Source organism: Saimiri boliviensis, chromosome 4, assembly GCF_048565385.1.
Source record: "Saimiri boliviensis isolate mSaiBol1 chromosome 4, mSaiBol1.pri, whole genome shotgun sequence".
NCBI lineage: Eukaryota > Metazoa > Chordata > Mammalia > Primates > Cebidae > Saimiri > Saimiri boliviensis.
This window is the reverse complement of record NC_133452.1, coordinates 37892329-37908885: the sequence shown is the minus strand read 5'-3', so window position 1 is coordinate 37908885 and position 16557 is coordinate 37892329. Positions and strand designations below refer to the sequence as shown.

Here is a 16557-nt window from a genome sequence, read left to right as displayed (position 1 = left end):
CATTTTTTTTTTAATTTACTACTTTGTATTTTTTTTCTGCTTGATTTTAAGTTTATAGACTTGTTCATTCCAAGATGATAACCACTGCCTACATGTGGCCATTTAAATTGAAATTTAATTTAATTAAAGTTTAATGAAGCAAAAAGTTGAGTTCCTCAATCACGTTGACCACATCCATAGTGCTGTGAAGTGGCACATAGCTAGTCACTTTCATATTGACAGTACAGATGTGTGGAACACGTTTAGCATCTTCAAAACTTCTCTTGGATACTATGTAAAAATTGTGATATTATAGTATTTTTTTTAAATGCCTTGATAGTTCTCCAGTTAACAGTGATGAAAATGTACATAGCACTTGTTCAAGAAACATTTACTAGAAGAAAAATGAAAAAAGTTAAGATATCAATGTTCTTACAAATATTATTTTAAGATTCCTTCTCCAAGTGATTATCGAATATGATTAAGTTGACTTAAGCCTTAATATATACATGAGGAAGTGATGTGTTTCCAAAATTGTGTTCCCTTTCTAATTATAAACTCATGTATCAATTACTAATTTTTTTCATAATACCCATTTTTCATCTTTATTAACTTAGAAAAATTTACTTCTTATTTAAAGTCCTGGAGCATACTTTTAAAAAATGATTTTGAAATATGGGTCTCTTTCCATTAGGTCAACATCTGTCTAAGCACATCTGTAAATATTCTGTTACAGGAAGAATATTGAGCAAATTCTCTTCAACAATCAGACAGCTCTCTTTTAGGGACTGATATCCTTCCAGTTCAGGAGGAGGTGTTTCCACTCATTACCAGTGAGCTCCAGATGAGTATGGTTTGACAGTTCACCCATGTGAGGGGACAAATCCATCAAGCTATTTTATCCCAAAGGTAAACATTGCAGCTTTTTGCACTGAAACAGCCCATCTGGTAGCATCTCAGTATTATTGTTGGTCACAGCAAAGTACTGCCAATTACTTGGATATTGGATTTCTTCTGGAATGAAGGGCAAGTGGTTATAGCTTAGATTCAAATAATGTAGTTTGCTGCATAGGAAAAGCTGCAAGGGCAGATTCTCAATATTATTATGACCCCCAAATCGCTGCTCTAGGTTAGATAATGCCTCAATTCATCCAGGAATATAAGCAATGTTATTGTACCATAACTTGAAGCACGAAAGATTCTGAAGACGCTGAAACTAATGATCTCTTCCACAGTTTAAAGACTATGATTTCCTTTAGGTCTAACTCATGCAGATTATTCAGGCTGCAAATGGAGTATGGACTGTGTTCCAGGTCACAGCTGATCAGTTCTAGGCTTTTTGCATTGATGATCTTTTTCAAGTTGTTCAGCACAACCAGTTGCTTCCCTCATTATCAAGGGAACAATTTCTGCAGTGAAGGCAGGAGGTCTGGAACGACTTGTGGGATTGGGGAGAGGCTGCTCTTCAAGTAGAGGGTCCTCAGACTTTTTAAGTCCCGAAAGCCCTCCAACTGCATAGTACTTAATGGTTCAGGGAGAACACAGCCTCCCTGTGTGGCAGAGAAAAGGTTCCCACACAGGGGAAACATACCAGTCCTTCAGATTCTTCAGGTGAAATACCCAGCATGGGATTTTTGCCATTTCAGGAAACTTCAGGCACAGGATTTAAAAATTCTCCTCCAAAAGAGCCAGTGCAGGATGGTCTACTACCAGAAGAGACGAATGGTCCACATGATGCTCCTTGAGGTTGAACAGCTGTGAGACGGCAGAGGGGAGCTTCACCTCCGGGATCAGCTCCAGGCTTAGCAGCTCTTTTCCATGAACTCAAAGATATTGTGTGGAAGACCACTGAGCATAAAAAGATGCCGTTCTATCGTGTCCTGGGCATTTTTCCCAGGCTTATGTTTCAGTTTCTCAACTGTCCATTTGTTATTGAGGTTGATCTGTTTCAGTCTGAGATCACTGACCTCTGATAGGAATATGGAGAAGTGTCTGGCATAAAGCAGATTATACTGATCAGCCAGATGAAGGATGAAGACAAAGTCATTCTTAACATCAGGGATGTCACTGTATTTGCTTTTCTCTCTCTCTCCCTCCTTTTTTTTTTTTTTCCTTTTCTAGCTGGAGTCTTGCTCTGTTGCCCAGGCTGGAGTACAGTGGCATGATCTCAGCTCACTGCAAACTCCACCTCCTGTGTTCAAGTGATTCTTCTGCCTCAGCCTCCTGAGTAGCTGGGACTACAGGCACGCATCACCATGCCTGGATAATTTTTGTATTTTTAGTGGAGACAGGGTTTCACCATGTTGGTCAGGCTGGTCTTGAACTCCTGACCTTGTGATCCACCCACCTCAGCTTCCCAAAGTGCTGGGATTACAGGTGTGAGCCACCGCACCCAGCCTGCTTTTTTCTCTTAACTCCTCAAAGAAATATTGCTTCGAGGAACTCCTCAGCATCCACCACACCCTATAGGAGGAGGTCAGACCATAGAGTTTATCCAGAATGACTTAAAACGAAGCTAGAAGCTTAAAGATTTCTACCAAGGAATGGACACACTGATAGTGCTTATATCCTATAAAAACCTGCACATCAACTGAACAGTCAATTTCAAGAGGGATGTAGGTTAACAAAATATGGCACATAAGTTACGATGAGCACAAACAAAATGACTTGGACTATTATCCACTTCGGATACACTCCATAAATTATGTCCTTCTGTTCCACGTGCATGCCAGATCTTCTCATTTCTCAAAGATGACTTTGGCCTGTTGTCCCTCCTTCTTGTCCAGACCACTGGAAGTTGGGCTTCCTATGCCAGCTGACTCCAAACCTGACTGCAGGTAGGACAATGACTGCTTGCTGGAATCTATGTCAGCTGAACATCCTGAGGACGAAAGCAAAATCTTGGACTCAGAGAGTTTCAGAGGCCTCACTGACTGCTCAGCTACTGTTTCTGACAGGGTGCAGGTGGTCCATGGAGAATTGAAGCTCTTGTAAAGGATGGCCACAAAATGCTCAAGCCTGGAACTAGTACTGGGGTAGTGAAGCCGAAAGTTGCTGCAGGCTGTAAAGAAGAGTGTGTGCAAGAGCACCAGGTAGAGAGAAAACTTTGCAAACCAATGGAGCTGTTTCTCGTAACAGATGGCATTGATGTGGGAGTACTGCTGTCAGTGGACGTCATTCTGGATTCGGAGTGGGAGCGGAAAGTAGTGTCCCAGGATTAAAGGATGTGTTTATGTTGGCTTTCGGGATGTCCCAAGGCACGGCGCAGTGATTGTCAAATTCCGCTTTGTATGAAGACAGCGCAGATCCCTGCTCTGCGTCAGCTGGTGGGCTCCGGGCAGCAAGCCCACCAGCAGCAACATAATTAACGTGTTGGAATACCAGAAGACGTCCCACCATGGTTTTAAGATGTGGTAAGATGACTGGGCATCTGCTAAGAAACATTTTAGCTCGGTTAGTGTAATCATACCTTTCCCTTCTAGGAGGACAGAAATATAATGAAAAAATATTAAATAAATCAAAAATGCTTCAGTCAGGTGGTCTACACCTTTCAAAGTTTCTTAGACACACCATCTCTGTGTTTGTCTTCATTCCTACGAATGCTGGTCAACTGGAACCCTGCAATTAGGCTCAATTTGAAAAATTTCCTATCTTTGGCCACAGGGTCAGTGGTGGACGGAGCTAATGAGTTGCAGTACCTGTGGGCCATCCAGGTAGTGAGGTCTCCTAGGCAGCTGGAAACGCAAGCTGGAGCCCTGCACAACTCCAGCCCCGGGCCCTGCACCTGTGCATTCCCCTTCCTTACCTATTTTAAAATTCTGTCTTTAAGTTGTTACTGTAACTGTGGTGGAATAAATACTAGGCCTTTACAGAAATTAGGTGGTGGCTTGTATCTCCCATTTCCTGTCTGCAGGAAGAATTACTAGAAATCCTCTGTTTAGTTGTCTTTTTGTTTGTTTCTACTGAGCCCATCTTTCAAGGATAAACACAAGGTACTCGAATGACTATATTCCAAAAATTATTTCAGTATAAAACAGCAATGAAACTACAGAAACTTAACTGCAGATTATGTTCTTTCTACCCCCTTTTTTTTTTTTTCATCTCTGACTCATTATCTGCATAGGTAAGATACTTGCCTAGGCAAGAAAAACTATCTTTTATGTAAGATTTATAAGGCTTTTCCTTTCGTCCATCTGTTGGGTCCTCTGCCTGAGGGCAGAAAGAGCTGTTCTGCATCATTAATAAGCTGCTTTCCTCCCTTTCCTGTCTTATGAGCTGAACTAAACTTCACAATTCTTTTCTGAAGTAATTTATTATTACTTTTATTTAATGATATATCTTGATAGTTGCTGCAAAAGAGACCAACTATTTTTAGGATTGGGGGCCAATTTTTTTTGAAATCCAACTGAAGCAAGGTTTAGCTAAGATATTTTTTTGCATCGAAGAGATTTGAGAATTGGAAAACAGGATAACCCTCAAAATGGAGAATTCGTCACCTGTATTAAATTTAGTTTAGATTGTACCTTGGGATGTCTGTCTATCTGTCCATCCAACCATGTAGTTATCTATCTTGGTCTGATTATTTACTGGTAGTCAGAGTCCAGTTAGAAAAACAAAGCTCATACTCAGTAACTTACTCAAAAGAATTTAATATAGGAAACAAATACCCCAAGTGTTGGAATAGTTAATGGTCAAACAGAGAATGGTGGGACCCTAAGGCAACCCTGAGAAGAGTAATGGAAGGAAGCCACTACCACCTGGAGAGCAGGAAGGGCAAAATAAAAAGGTGGTGAAACCAGAGTTGAGAGCTTAGGCTTCGCTGTAGCAGCTGGGACCCTGGGGAGATGCAGCCGGTGCATGGGTCCCACCTGGGGCGGGGAGGACAAGGTAGATACGTTCTGATTTCTCCCTTCCTCCCACCCTCCAATGTTCTCTTTCCTGTTGGCTTATTCTGGCCTGATGCTTGGAGTCTGAGAACTTGGGAAATAGTAGTCAAACTGATTTCTCTGAGCTAGCAGAACAAAAGAAAAGAGTGTCACAACTTGGGTTTCTTGGGAAAGAGATTCTTAGATGGAAATGAGCGTGCCTGGGATTTCATGAGAGTATGCTCTTGAGATCAGCACCTATGGAAAGCAAGACAAGGAATTAGGGTTGTACAGAGGATGAATGTGAGCTTCAGTGCTCATTGGGTGTGATGCTTAGTGGCAGCTATGCAGCTGTGGAAGGCAAGGCAAGGAAGCAGGGCTGTGCAGAGTGTGAAGGTGAGCTGCAAGGCTCACTGGGTGTGATACTCAGTAGAGGCCATGCCCACTCTATGAACCTTCTTAAACTAGTGTGAGACCATTTAGAGTGGTTCAGGAGGGAGCAAGCTGCCCCAGGAGGAAGAGACTTTGGGCTACGTGCCTGTCTTAGCTGAGGTAATCCCTATAGGAGACCAGTGCCTGTCTTTAGCTGAGGTAATCCCTAGGGACCAGTGCCTGTCTTTAGCTGAGGTAATCTCTATAGGGGACCACTGTCAGCAGCTGGAGGAGCAGTGCCTTCATCTCTGAATGAAGCCCACCACAGTGTCCATCACTGAGAGGGAAATGATGTGAAAACGATGTCTGCACATTGTGGATTTTGAAAAATCAAACATTGATGAAATGTATGAAATGAAAGTTCAGTTTGCCTTTTTCCCTTAATTCTGTTTATGATTTATATATTTCCATGTCCCAGCCTGTAGATCGACCTGTATATGTTAAAAGATTTATTGATAAAATAAAACAATGTTTACAAAATAGTATTACGTGCAAAAAGATGAAACAAAAATTGTATATAGAATCATTTCTCAGTTGTATACATATATTGGCTTGAGTGTGTAAATGCATTTAAAATAATTACAAGAACATAGGGTTAGGCTGGGTGGCTCACACCTATAATCCCAGCATTCTTGAAGGCTGAGGTGGCCTTGCTTGAGCTCAGGAGTTCAAGACCAGCCTCGGCAACATGGAGAAAGTCTGTCCCTACCAAAAATACCACAAATTAGCTGGGCATGTTGGCATGTGCTGATAGTCCCAGCTATTGGAAAGGCTGAGATGGAAGGATCACTGTGGGCGAGTGAGAGAGAGAGAGAGAGAGAGAGAGAGAGAGAGAGAGAGGAGATCAACATTTTAAAAATGAAATGGAAAATTTTTGGTAGAATAATACGGATTCATGCCTGCTTCTCTTCTCTCATTTTTCTTTTTCCTCTCAATAAATATACTGTTTGAGAATAGTTTTAGATTGATGAAAAAGCTGTGAGGCTTACGCAGAGTTCCAAATAACCCTATACCCAATTCTTCTGTCATTAACATCTTACATTAGTAAGGTACATTTGTTACAACTAATGAATCAACAGTGATACATGATTATTAACTAAAGTTCATACTTTATTCAGAATTACTAGTTATTTCCCTAATGTCTTTTTTGTTTTTGTGTTCCAGTACCCCATCCAGGAATACCACATTACACTGAGTTGTCATGTCTCCTTAGGCTTTTCTTGGCGAAGCGTCTCAGACTTTTCCTTGTTTTTGATGACCTTGACAGTTTCGAAGAGTATGAGTCATATATTTTGTGGAATGTCCTTCAACTAGGATTTGTCTGATGTTTTTCTCATGATTATACTTGACTGATGTATTTTTGGGAGACACATGACAGATGGTAAAATGCCATTCTTAACACATCATTTCAGGAGTATCTGCTATTAAGATGTCTTCTCATTGATGATGTTAACCTTGACTACCTGGCTGAGGTAGTCTTTTTCAGGTTTCTTTGCTGTAAAGAAGCTCTTTTTTTATCCCTTTCCAAACTGTACTTTTAGAAGGAAGTCACCTTAAAGGATAGAGAGTTACATTCCACCTCCTTGACGTTGGAGTATCTGCATAAATTATTTGGAATTCTTCTGAATTGGAAATTTGTTCTCCCCCTTATATTTATTTATTCAGTCTTTTTCAGTATGGGCTCATTAATGTGTATTTTATACTTTGAGTTATAACCCAGTACTCTGTTTTTTTTTTTTATGTGTTTGCTCATTTTGTTCCAGCCATGGCCACTTGGCCGTTAATTTCTGTGATGCTTTGACACGTCTGTGTTTGTATGTGTTTAGCACTTCCTTACTTTCTGGAACTACAGAAAGGTTCTCTTGACCTGTTTTTTTTTTTTTTCTTACAGATTTCTTAATATTCTTTATAACCATAAAACTAGTGTGTATAATCAAAAGTCAGTTTCTCCACCCTGCAAATTAGGAGTGGACTTACATAAATCTTTGTTCCTGAACTCTGTGCATTCACCAGAGATGGGCATCACACCACCCATATCTCCACAGCACTATGTGTGTGAATTAGTCTTCAGACATCTCCCTTTCTCCAGTGAATTGATGAACAACCAGGTTATTACCTCAGAATGAAGCTGGCCAGATGCACACTTTACCTGGGGAATGATATAGACATAAATCTGGGAGAAGGCGAAAGGCAAGCATGCTTCCTCATGTGGGCAGGGAGCCATCTTGGTTTGTTTGACTAACTTGATAAATTGATCTCTGTTCAGCACCTGGTCATCAGCTCTCTAGGCTCAAAAATCTCATAGTTTTTGATGTGTCAGGGACCCATGAAAGGCTTGACTAAACCTGTGTGATTCAGGGTCTCTCATGCAGCTGCGGTTAGATGGTGACTTAGAATTGGAACAGCAAGGGTTGGGGCATTTAGGTGCTAGCCAGGCATCTTTCTCTCTCTTCATGAAGTCTTAGGGCCTCCCGATGTGGTCTCTATGCATGGAATAGTTGAGATTCCTCATAGCATGGTGGCCTCTGTGTAAGAGTAACTGCTTACATGGAGGCTGAAGGCTTTAAGAGTAAGTATTCCTGTGACAGATCTACATAACTTTAAAATAATTGGATAGTACTTTATGTTGTTTGGATTTACCAAATTTTATTGTATTTGCTCCATTATTTATAAGCAGAAATTTAGGTTATTTGTAAGTTTTTGCAGTTTCAAACACTGTTACAATAAATATCTCTGTAAGGAAGATAAGGTAAGGAACTTTTAGAAAGGAACTTATACTTCTGTGAAGACAGTGTGAAAGAGTCTATTTCTCCTCATGTGTTTGTCAACACTTGTGATTATCAATCTTTTAAATGTTCATTTTGTTGGGTAGAAAAGGGACTCATTGATTTGTAGTTCTTTGTTTTTTTAATGAAGGTGAATGTTTTATATTCTTATTAGCTATTTTCTTTAAATAGTTGGTTTATTACTTTTGGTATTTTAAAAAATTGTGTTGTTTATTTTTTTCTACTTGATTTTTGTACCCCATTATCTATTGTAATATACCAAAAATGTCTTATCCTGGTTCCTCTATACCAATGTAGTGGTTTTTTTTTTTTTTTTTTCTCTTTTTGGCTTTACAGGAATTCCCAATTTTTATGAACTCAAATGTATCAACTTTTTCATTATAATTATTGGATTTTGTGTCATACTTGTAAAGCAAAATTATAAAGTTATTTGCTCATCTTTTCTTCTGGTAATTTTATTTTGTACCTTTAAACATTTGCTCCATCTTCCATTTCATTTTGTTATCAGGCAAGAGATAGAAATCTAGTTTATTAAGTACTTTCCTCAAGATCTTTTTTCTCAAAGATTACTTTTCTTAAGATGCCAAAGTAAGTCAGTAGAATAGATAAAGAAAGGCCACAAAAAAAGCATATTGCTACAGTGACAGCCCTACTGAAGACAGGAGACAGTGAAACCATCAGACCAAAACAGAAGTGTTGCTATTTAATAATTCTGTGATCACTTCCGTGGGTTAACTATTTGCAAATCTAAGTAGAAGTTCCAGTGGCTGGAGGCTGTGTCCAAGGAGGGACCTTTAGCCTTTTTAAGAGTGATTCGGCTGTGTAGTTGAGGTGTTTTCTGTCACTCTCCTTATTGACGAAATGCTTGTGTCTCAAGATTCAGTGGCAGTCTGTGAGTCATGGAGTAAAGTCATGTGGACATTAAAGCTTAATGAAACCATTGCTTTATACTGTGTGATGGAGGTTTTATTCTTTGACCTTTAACTTCAAAGAGAAATGATCTGTGAAAGCACGTGGTGAGATCTTCGTAAAGAAGTGATTTGTTCACTGAGGCAGAGCTTATAGGTGCTGGTTATCCTTTTTCTTTGAAAATGTTTCGTACTTATTGAAACAAAAATGAATGAGCATGATAGGAGAGGAGAATCACTGCCCTTGAAATATCAGCTGTCTGTAGCACTTGCAGAAACCCAGGAAATATTTCAAATGTAAAGGGCCTGCTGTAGGTGAGTTTCTGACCTCTTTTCTGCTTTGCCTGGGGAAGTGAGGCTCCAGGGCTGGTGTTTGAGGAGCTTCTCATGACAAGCTTCTCATTCCAGTGGCCTGTGTTCAACCAAGAATCTTATGAATGTACGTATTTGAGTTAATAATCTTTCTTTTTTTGAAACAGAGTCTCACTTAGTCACCCAGGCTGGAGTGCAATGGGGTGATCTCGACTCACTGCAACCTTTGCCTCCTGGGTTCAAGCACTTCTCCTGCCTCAGCCTCCCAGTAGCTGGGATTACAGGTGCCTACCACCATGCCTGAATAATTTTTTTTTTTTGCATTTTTGGTAGAGACAGGGTTTCACCATGTTGGCCAGCCTTGTCCCAAACCCCTGACCTCAAATGATTTGCCTGCCTCTGCCTCCCAAAGTGCTGGGATTACAGGTGTGAGCCAGAGCGCCCGGCCGGAGTTAATCATCTTTGAGACGAGGGTACAGGATGTAGGGTCAGGGTTATCCAAATAAAGGTAGAATTAATTTTCAGGGAGAAGTAAATTTGTAAACATTTTATATGTATTAGGTACCATAGAAAATATTTAGTCCAACTCTTTATTTTTATTGGCAAAGGGGCATAAGTAATGTAACTTTCTCAAGATCACAAAGCTCCAAAAGTAATACATGTCTTAATTCAGATATAAAAGCATGAGAGTTACTGGTCCCTTTGCGATTATGGTCACAGTATCGCCAAACTTCTATTTTTAATTGAAAATAGCTGGAATTTTAATATGTAATTTACTTAGAGTTTAACTGGTAAAATGCGAATCATTCCTGCTTTCTTAAGCCAGTCTTTTAATTTGATATTTGATTTTAAACTTTCTTTCTAAAAAAAATATTTTGTCAATTGTCATTGCCAGCTCCTGTGAGTTACTGATAGGAGTTTTCCTTGAGTCTGTTCTTCAAAAGCTTATTTGTTAGGATAATTAATTTAAAAGATAAATGATACAATGATTATTTACTTAGATATCAGAGGTACTAAAATACTCAAATACCTTTTTCTGGATTGCTAATTTTAGTTTAGAGAAGACTGTATTAGTTTTATTTAACCAAATCCATATATGTTTATCTAAAATAGTTGTTTATTTTTATTATTTTTTTTCTTCAACTTCTATTTTAAATTCAGGGGTACATGTGCAGAATGTGCAGGTTTGTTTCATAGGTAAACATGTGCCATGGTGATTTGCCATACAGATGATCCCATCACCCAGGTATAAACCCAGCATCCCTTAGCTATTCTTCCTGATGCTGTCCCTCCCCCTGCCCCCGACAGGCCCAGTGTGCGTTATTCCCCACTCATGTGTCCGTGTATACTCATCATTTAAAATAATTGCTTCGAACTGCATTTTCTATTACCAGTGACTCCTACCATGTATTAGATTTAGGGGATTGTGTTCTATTTCATGTATTATCATGTCATACTTGAAAGTTAAAAAAGATATACTGTGATTATCTTTCTTTTTCACTTAAAGGTTAGGCTGGGCACGGTGGCTCACACCTGTAATCACAGTACTTTGGGAGGCTAAGGTGGGCAGATCACAAGGTTAGGAGTTCGAGACCATCCTAGCTAACATGATGAAACCTGTCTCTACTAAAAATACAAAAAATTAGCCAGACGTGGACCTGGACAACTGTAATCCCAGCTACTCAGGAGGTTGAGGTGGGAGAATCGCTTGAACCCAAGAGGTGGAGGTTTCAGTGAGTCAAGATCGCGCCTCTACACTCCAGCCTGGTGACAGAGCAAGATTCCATTAAAAAAAAGAAAGAAAAAAGAAGAAAAGTTAAAGGTTCAGAGCCCCTAAGAGACATATGGGGACCACTTAAGGATTTCTATTTTGTGCTGTAATTGTAAAAGTTCTCTGTTTTGTCTGACTTTATTTCTCTTGTCTTCTGTTCTTTTAAAAGAAAGATGTGACAGAAAGCACAAAAAGATCCCCAAAAAGAGTGTGTGTTTTTTTTGTTTTGTTTTTGAGACAGAGTTTTGCTCTTGTTGCCCAGGCAGGAGTGTAATGGTGTGATCTCTGCTCACTGCAACCTCCACCTCTTCGGTTCAAGTGATTCTCCTGCCTCAGCTTCCCAAGTAGCTGAGATTACAGGTGCCTGCCACCATGCCTGGCTGATTTTTTGTATTTTTAGTAGAGGTGGGGTTTCACCATGTTGGTCAGGCTGGTCTCGAACTCCTGACCTCAGGTGATCCACCCACCTTGGCCTCCCAAAGTTCTGGGATTACAGGCTTGAGCCACCGTGCCTGGCTGAGTGTACGTGTGTTTTTTTTAAAGGTAAATATTGTTCTTTTTATTCACAATTAGACTCCACTTAGATAAAATCGATTAAACTCAGCCTGCTACTGATTTTCCCCACTTACAAATTATAGGAGAGCTTGGTGTTTTTTTTAAATGCACGAGATTCATGTCACTATTTCTGACACAAATGAGAACCAAGTAGTATTTGAAATGATGGCATACGTCCAGCAATTTCATTAATCATTACTGTAAAAAAAATGGGTAGATGGTGGATTATTGGAAAGTCAAACAAATTTGCTATATGTCTCTGAAGCATGTTTTTGTGGACTCCCATTTTTCATCACTCATTTTAAAGCCAGTATTCTTCCTTTTATGTTTGTGGAAAGTGTGGTACTGGCATCCACAGGGCAGAGATTCTTTTTATCCATAGAAGCAGGAGTCCCTTTTAGGGAAAGTCTTTGTGATCTTAGATTGGTTAGAGCTCATACAAAGAGGTCCTAGAAATGCTTTAGCAGCTGGGCTTGAGCAGGTAGTGACAAGTATGACCTTATGTATGGATCTGTGCAGAGCCAAAGGAAACCAGTAGTGTTCCCCTCTGCTACGTTGCCATTAGCCTACCGATTGCTGCTGCTCGTCAATCTTTACAAGCAGTGGTTTGGTAATAAATGGCCTTGTCCACCAAGAACAAGAGTGAGTTTTCAAGCTTATTTGAGGTTTCTGTTGTCATTATGTGTGTATGTAGTTTAATAAATTGTTTAAAAGTTTATAAAGTCTGGACACGGTGGCTCACGCCTGTAATCCCAGCACTTTGGGAGGCTGAGGCGGGCGGATTGCCTGAGGTCAGGTGTTTGAAACCAGATTGGCCACCCTGGTGAAACCCCATCTCTACTAAAAATGCAAAAACTAGCCGGGCATGGTGGCACATGCCTGTAGTCCCAGCTACTCAGGAGGCTAAGGCAGGTGAATCGTCTGAACCCGGTAGGTGTAGGTTGCAGTGACCTGAGATTGTGCCACTGTACTCTAGCCTGGGCGACAGGGCGAGACTCCATATCAATAAAAAAACACAAACAAACAAACAAACAAAAGTTTATAAATAACTCTTCCATTACTTCTTTACTACTTCCCCTTCCTTCTATCATTGTCATTTTCAACTTATGCCAGCTCTAAGTTGATAGATATTCCTATAATGATTCCTATAATGATTTCTATGAAACTTATCTGAGACCTGTTAATGAGATAATAATTATTACTATTCTCATAATTTCCAAGACAAACATAATTATGAGGATATAGGGCATTCTACTCTAAGGCAATTATCATATTAGATGTTGCCAAACATTACATAGGCAGGCATTAATATTTAATCTTTAGTGTCTTCTGCCATGTCTCTTTCGCTTTTAAATCCTTGAGTTAATTGTATTCATTTTATTTTGTATTTCTAGAAATTTTATTTTTTTAGCTTTCTAGATCTTTTGTAAAATAATACACTCTTTTCTGTTACTATTATCTATCTTTCCTTATTTCTTATTTTGAACACTATTTGAAGAGATAACAATTCAAGAACTCGTGAAAGACACCAATCTTTAGATTCATGTAGCTTATTGAAGCTTAAGCAGAATAGATAAAATAAATATATATTGACAACAGAATAACTTTGTAGAACACAAAGTTGAAAATAAAAAAGTTTAAAGATATTGGAGAAAATAGGACAGATTCACTTCAAAAGTGTGATAGTTTGATGGCTGGATTATCAGTGGCAGTGATTAAAGCATGATAGTGTGATGATATCATCACTGTGCCAAAAGAAAATAATTGCCAAACTGGCATTTGTATATCCAGTAGAAATGTCTTTCAAGAATGAAGACAAACCAAAGACATGTACAGACTAACAAATACTGAGAGAGTCTGCCATCAGGAAAAATCTAAAAGATGTACTTTAGACTGATGATTCCAGAGGAAAGCTGAGAAGAAAAAAATGCATAAAGAGAATGGTAAATATTTGGTACGTCTAAATGAACTTATAAAACAATGATGTCTTAACGGATTTAAAAGTTACAATTATAGTAATATTAAAAGAAAAGTCTGAAAAGCTATAACCTAAGCATCCATATAACAGTAAGAAAAAAAACCCCCATACTCAGAACATTAAACCTAGATATGAAAAGAAAGAAAAATAAGAGTAAGATCAGAAATTAAAAAAATAACAATAAGCATATAAAAGAGAAGGTAAGATTACTCCTGTTTAGCCTAAGCAAAAGACAAACAGACAAAAAAAGGGTACCAGTACGAACAGTATCAGGAATGAAAAAGAACACAGAGAAGCAACAGACATTGAAAATGTAACAAGGGGCTATTATGGACAACTTTATAACAATATGTTTGAAAATGTAGGTGAATTGAAAAGTTACAAGAAAAAATATAGCTTATCATAATGACTCTGGAACAATTAGAAAATCTAAGTAATTCTGTAACCCATGAAGAGATTGAACCAAAAATCAATAAACTTTTTACACAGAGTTTTGTAGGCCCAGATAGTTTTGCCACTGACTTCTTTTAAACCTCTGAGGAGAAATGAACTCTAATCTTACCGTCTTCACAGCCTAGTTTATGAAGTTGGCATAGCCTTTCACTTGATGATCTTTTTACTGCTGGTGTCCTGGAATTTTACAATGATATGAATTTATGTGAGCCTTCTAAGATTTATTATTTTGGATCCTTTATATTAGGACTTTTTAATGTGAAGTCTTATATGTGTCTTTTTGAATCCCATTGACTATATTTAATAAGATATCTTTTTATTTCTAATGCTTTTTTCTCTTCCCTTGTCTCCTTTACCCTTCTGTGTTGATCTTAGACTTTTGTTGTAGGCTTACCTCAAATGACTGGTGAATCATGGTGGTTCATTTATATTTAAGAATGAGAGATTAGGTAGATTCATGGAGCAGAATTTGTTGAATATTCCGGCAGAATTTGTTTATTGGAGTTTGCTTAAGGTAAATAGGAAGAGAAGGAGCTTACTGTTATGCTGAGAAACCCTAAAATGCCAGAATGAGGAAGAGTTTATTCTGGGTCACTAATACCCACACTAGCCCTGTGGTTGTCTTGTGTACTGATTCCAAGAGTACATGGGTCCACTGTAGAAACGTTGGAAAATAAATATAAACACTAAGAAGATGACAAAATAACTTGTAAGCCAATCCATCAACTGTAGATTCATGTATAACCAAAAATTGGGACCATATTACCCATTCTGTTTTATAATCTGTTATTTGTACTCAATAATGTGTCATTTTCCCATCTTATTAAATCTTCTAAATCATCACTGTTAATAACTGTATAACAGTCTGTTATATAAATGGTCTATATTTTCTTTAGGTATTTTCCTACTCTTGGACATTATGTGTGTGTCTGTTTTTCTCATAAATAGTACTGTGATGTATATATTTACATCTAAATATTTGTACATACTTTCTTAACCTCAGTATAAACTCCCAGAAGCATAATTTTTGAGCCAAATACTGTAGATGTTTTATGGCATTTGTTTTAGGAATTTTCTATAGCTACTTGTACCCAAAATGCTTGAATCTGTCTAAGGCTGCAATATATTAAATGTACAGATAGATATGTATCGGTAGAAATCTTTAGTATAGTAATACAAATTCGTGTTTACATGGATCTCCTTTTCAGTAGCATCGGCTGGAAGGCCACTGTATACACATAACTAAAATGTCTAGTACCATCATTTCCTGCAAAATAATGTGCTGTATTTCTTCTCACTGAATTCTGTCTTTTGGACAGATTTCTTTGCCACTGCATGGTCTTCGGCTACTGTTGAAACAGATCACCATAGAACTAAAACAAAAGATGAGAGAAAAATGTTAATGCACTCCTTTATGGCATTTAAAAAAATAGGAAATAGTCTGTCCTGAAGTTGGCAAACATTGGTAAAGTTGCACTGTCCCTTTGGAAGAATCTATAGTGGGTTCAGTCCTTTCAGTGATTGGATATTTCTGGTAGGAACTATCATTTATTCAGTAACCCTGTGCCCCTGTCGCCAGTCTAGGCATTTTTTACATTCTGCCCAAGGCTTCTGCCAACTTTCTGAGGTGGGTATTAGCACCACTTCATAGATTTTAAAATGAGGCTTAGTGAGGATTTGAAACATGCCCTACTTTCACAGCTGCTGGTTGTCTAGAAGTCAGAAGAATGCAAGCCCCCCTGAGAGCACTGCAGTGATTTTGTGCACAGGTGTACCTCCAACACTGGATCAGTGCTTGAGATGTAGTAGGGTCTCAAGAAATATTTGTTCAGTGCTGAACAACTGAGTTGATAGGTGGTATTTGAACCAGTCATTTTGAACCTGAAGCTGTTTTTACCAGGCAGATGCCAATTCCTTCAGTTTTAGTGTTTCGCTGAGAGATTGTGAGATTTGTCTCTGCGTGACGTGCTTCTCAGTGCTAGATGTCTCTTTTCCTGATTTTCATGTGACTTGTTGTATCAATGGCTTCACATCAAATTTCACTGCAGTTTTGGAGGATCTTCTTCTTCAGGTAAGTCTAGCATAACTAAAATACTGAGTGCATGAGACCAAGCATGCATGAACAACTGCTTGAGTGAACTTAGAAACTTTTTTTTTTAGAAGAGATTCTAACTTCTGCTTTGAGCTTTTGTAATGCATGAAAGTTCTTCAGGAATGTGTTGTCTTTGAGTCTCCCTTTGACTCTTGTAGAAGTTTCTTGGCACTGGATTTACTCAATAGGATCAAATTCCCATCCGCCAGCAAATGTAATCCTGTGAAGACTCCCAGTATCACGCTGGTCTGAATTCTCACAGTTCTTTTTCAGAAAGCATGAAACTTTGGTCAAAGGTCGGAGGACTGATAGGCAATGTAGTCAGCTAATTAATTTCAATTGACATTTTTGTTCCATTGTCGCATTGGAATACCACATCCAGCAATCTCCCATTTGTTAAAAAATTTTTTGTGTGCATATTTCTTG

At 38.6% G+C, this 16557-nt stretch overlaps 2 protein-coding genes and 1 pseudogene across 2 annotated transcripts in view; 2 read left to right on the top strand and 1 right to left on the bottom strand.

Moving 5' to 3' along the window:
• The window catches only part of ENPP3 (ectonucleotide pyrophosphatase/phosphodiesterase 3), a 286041-nt gene that overhangs the window by 170518 nt on the left and 98966 nt on the right, over positions 1-16557 (top strand). The gene's annotated exons all lie outside the window — the stretch shown is intronic.
• Positions 1-16557, top strand: part of ENPP1 (ectonucleotide pyrophosphatase/phosphodiesterase 1) — an 86112-nt gene that overhangs the window by 16193 nt on the left and 53362 nt on the right. The window lies entirely within an intron of this gene.
• Positions 675-3479, bottom strand: LOC104652076 (volume-regulated anion channel subunit LRRC8B-like; annotated as a pseudogene).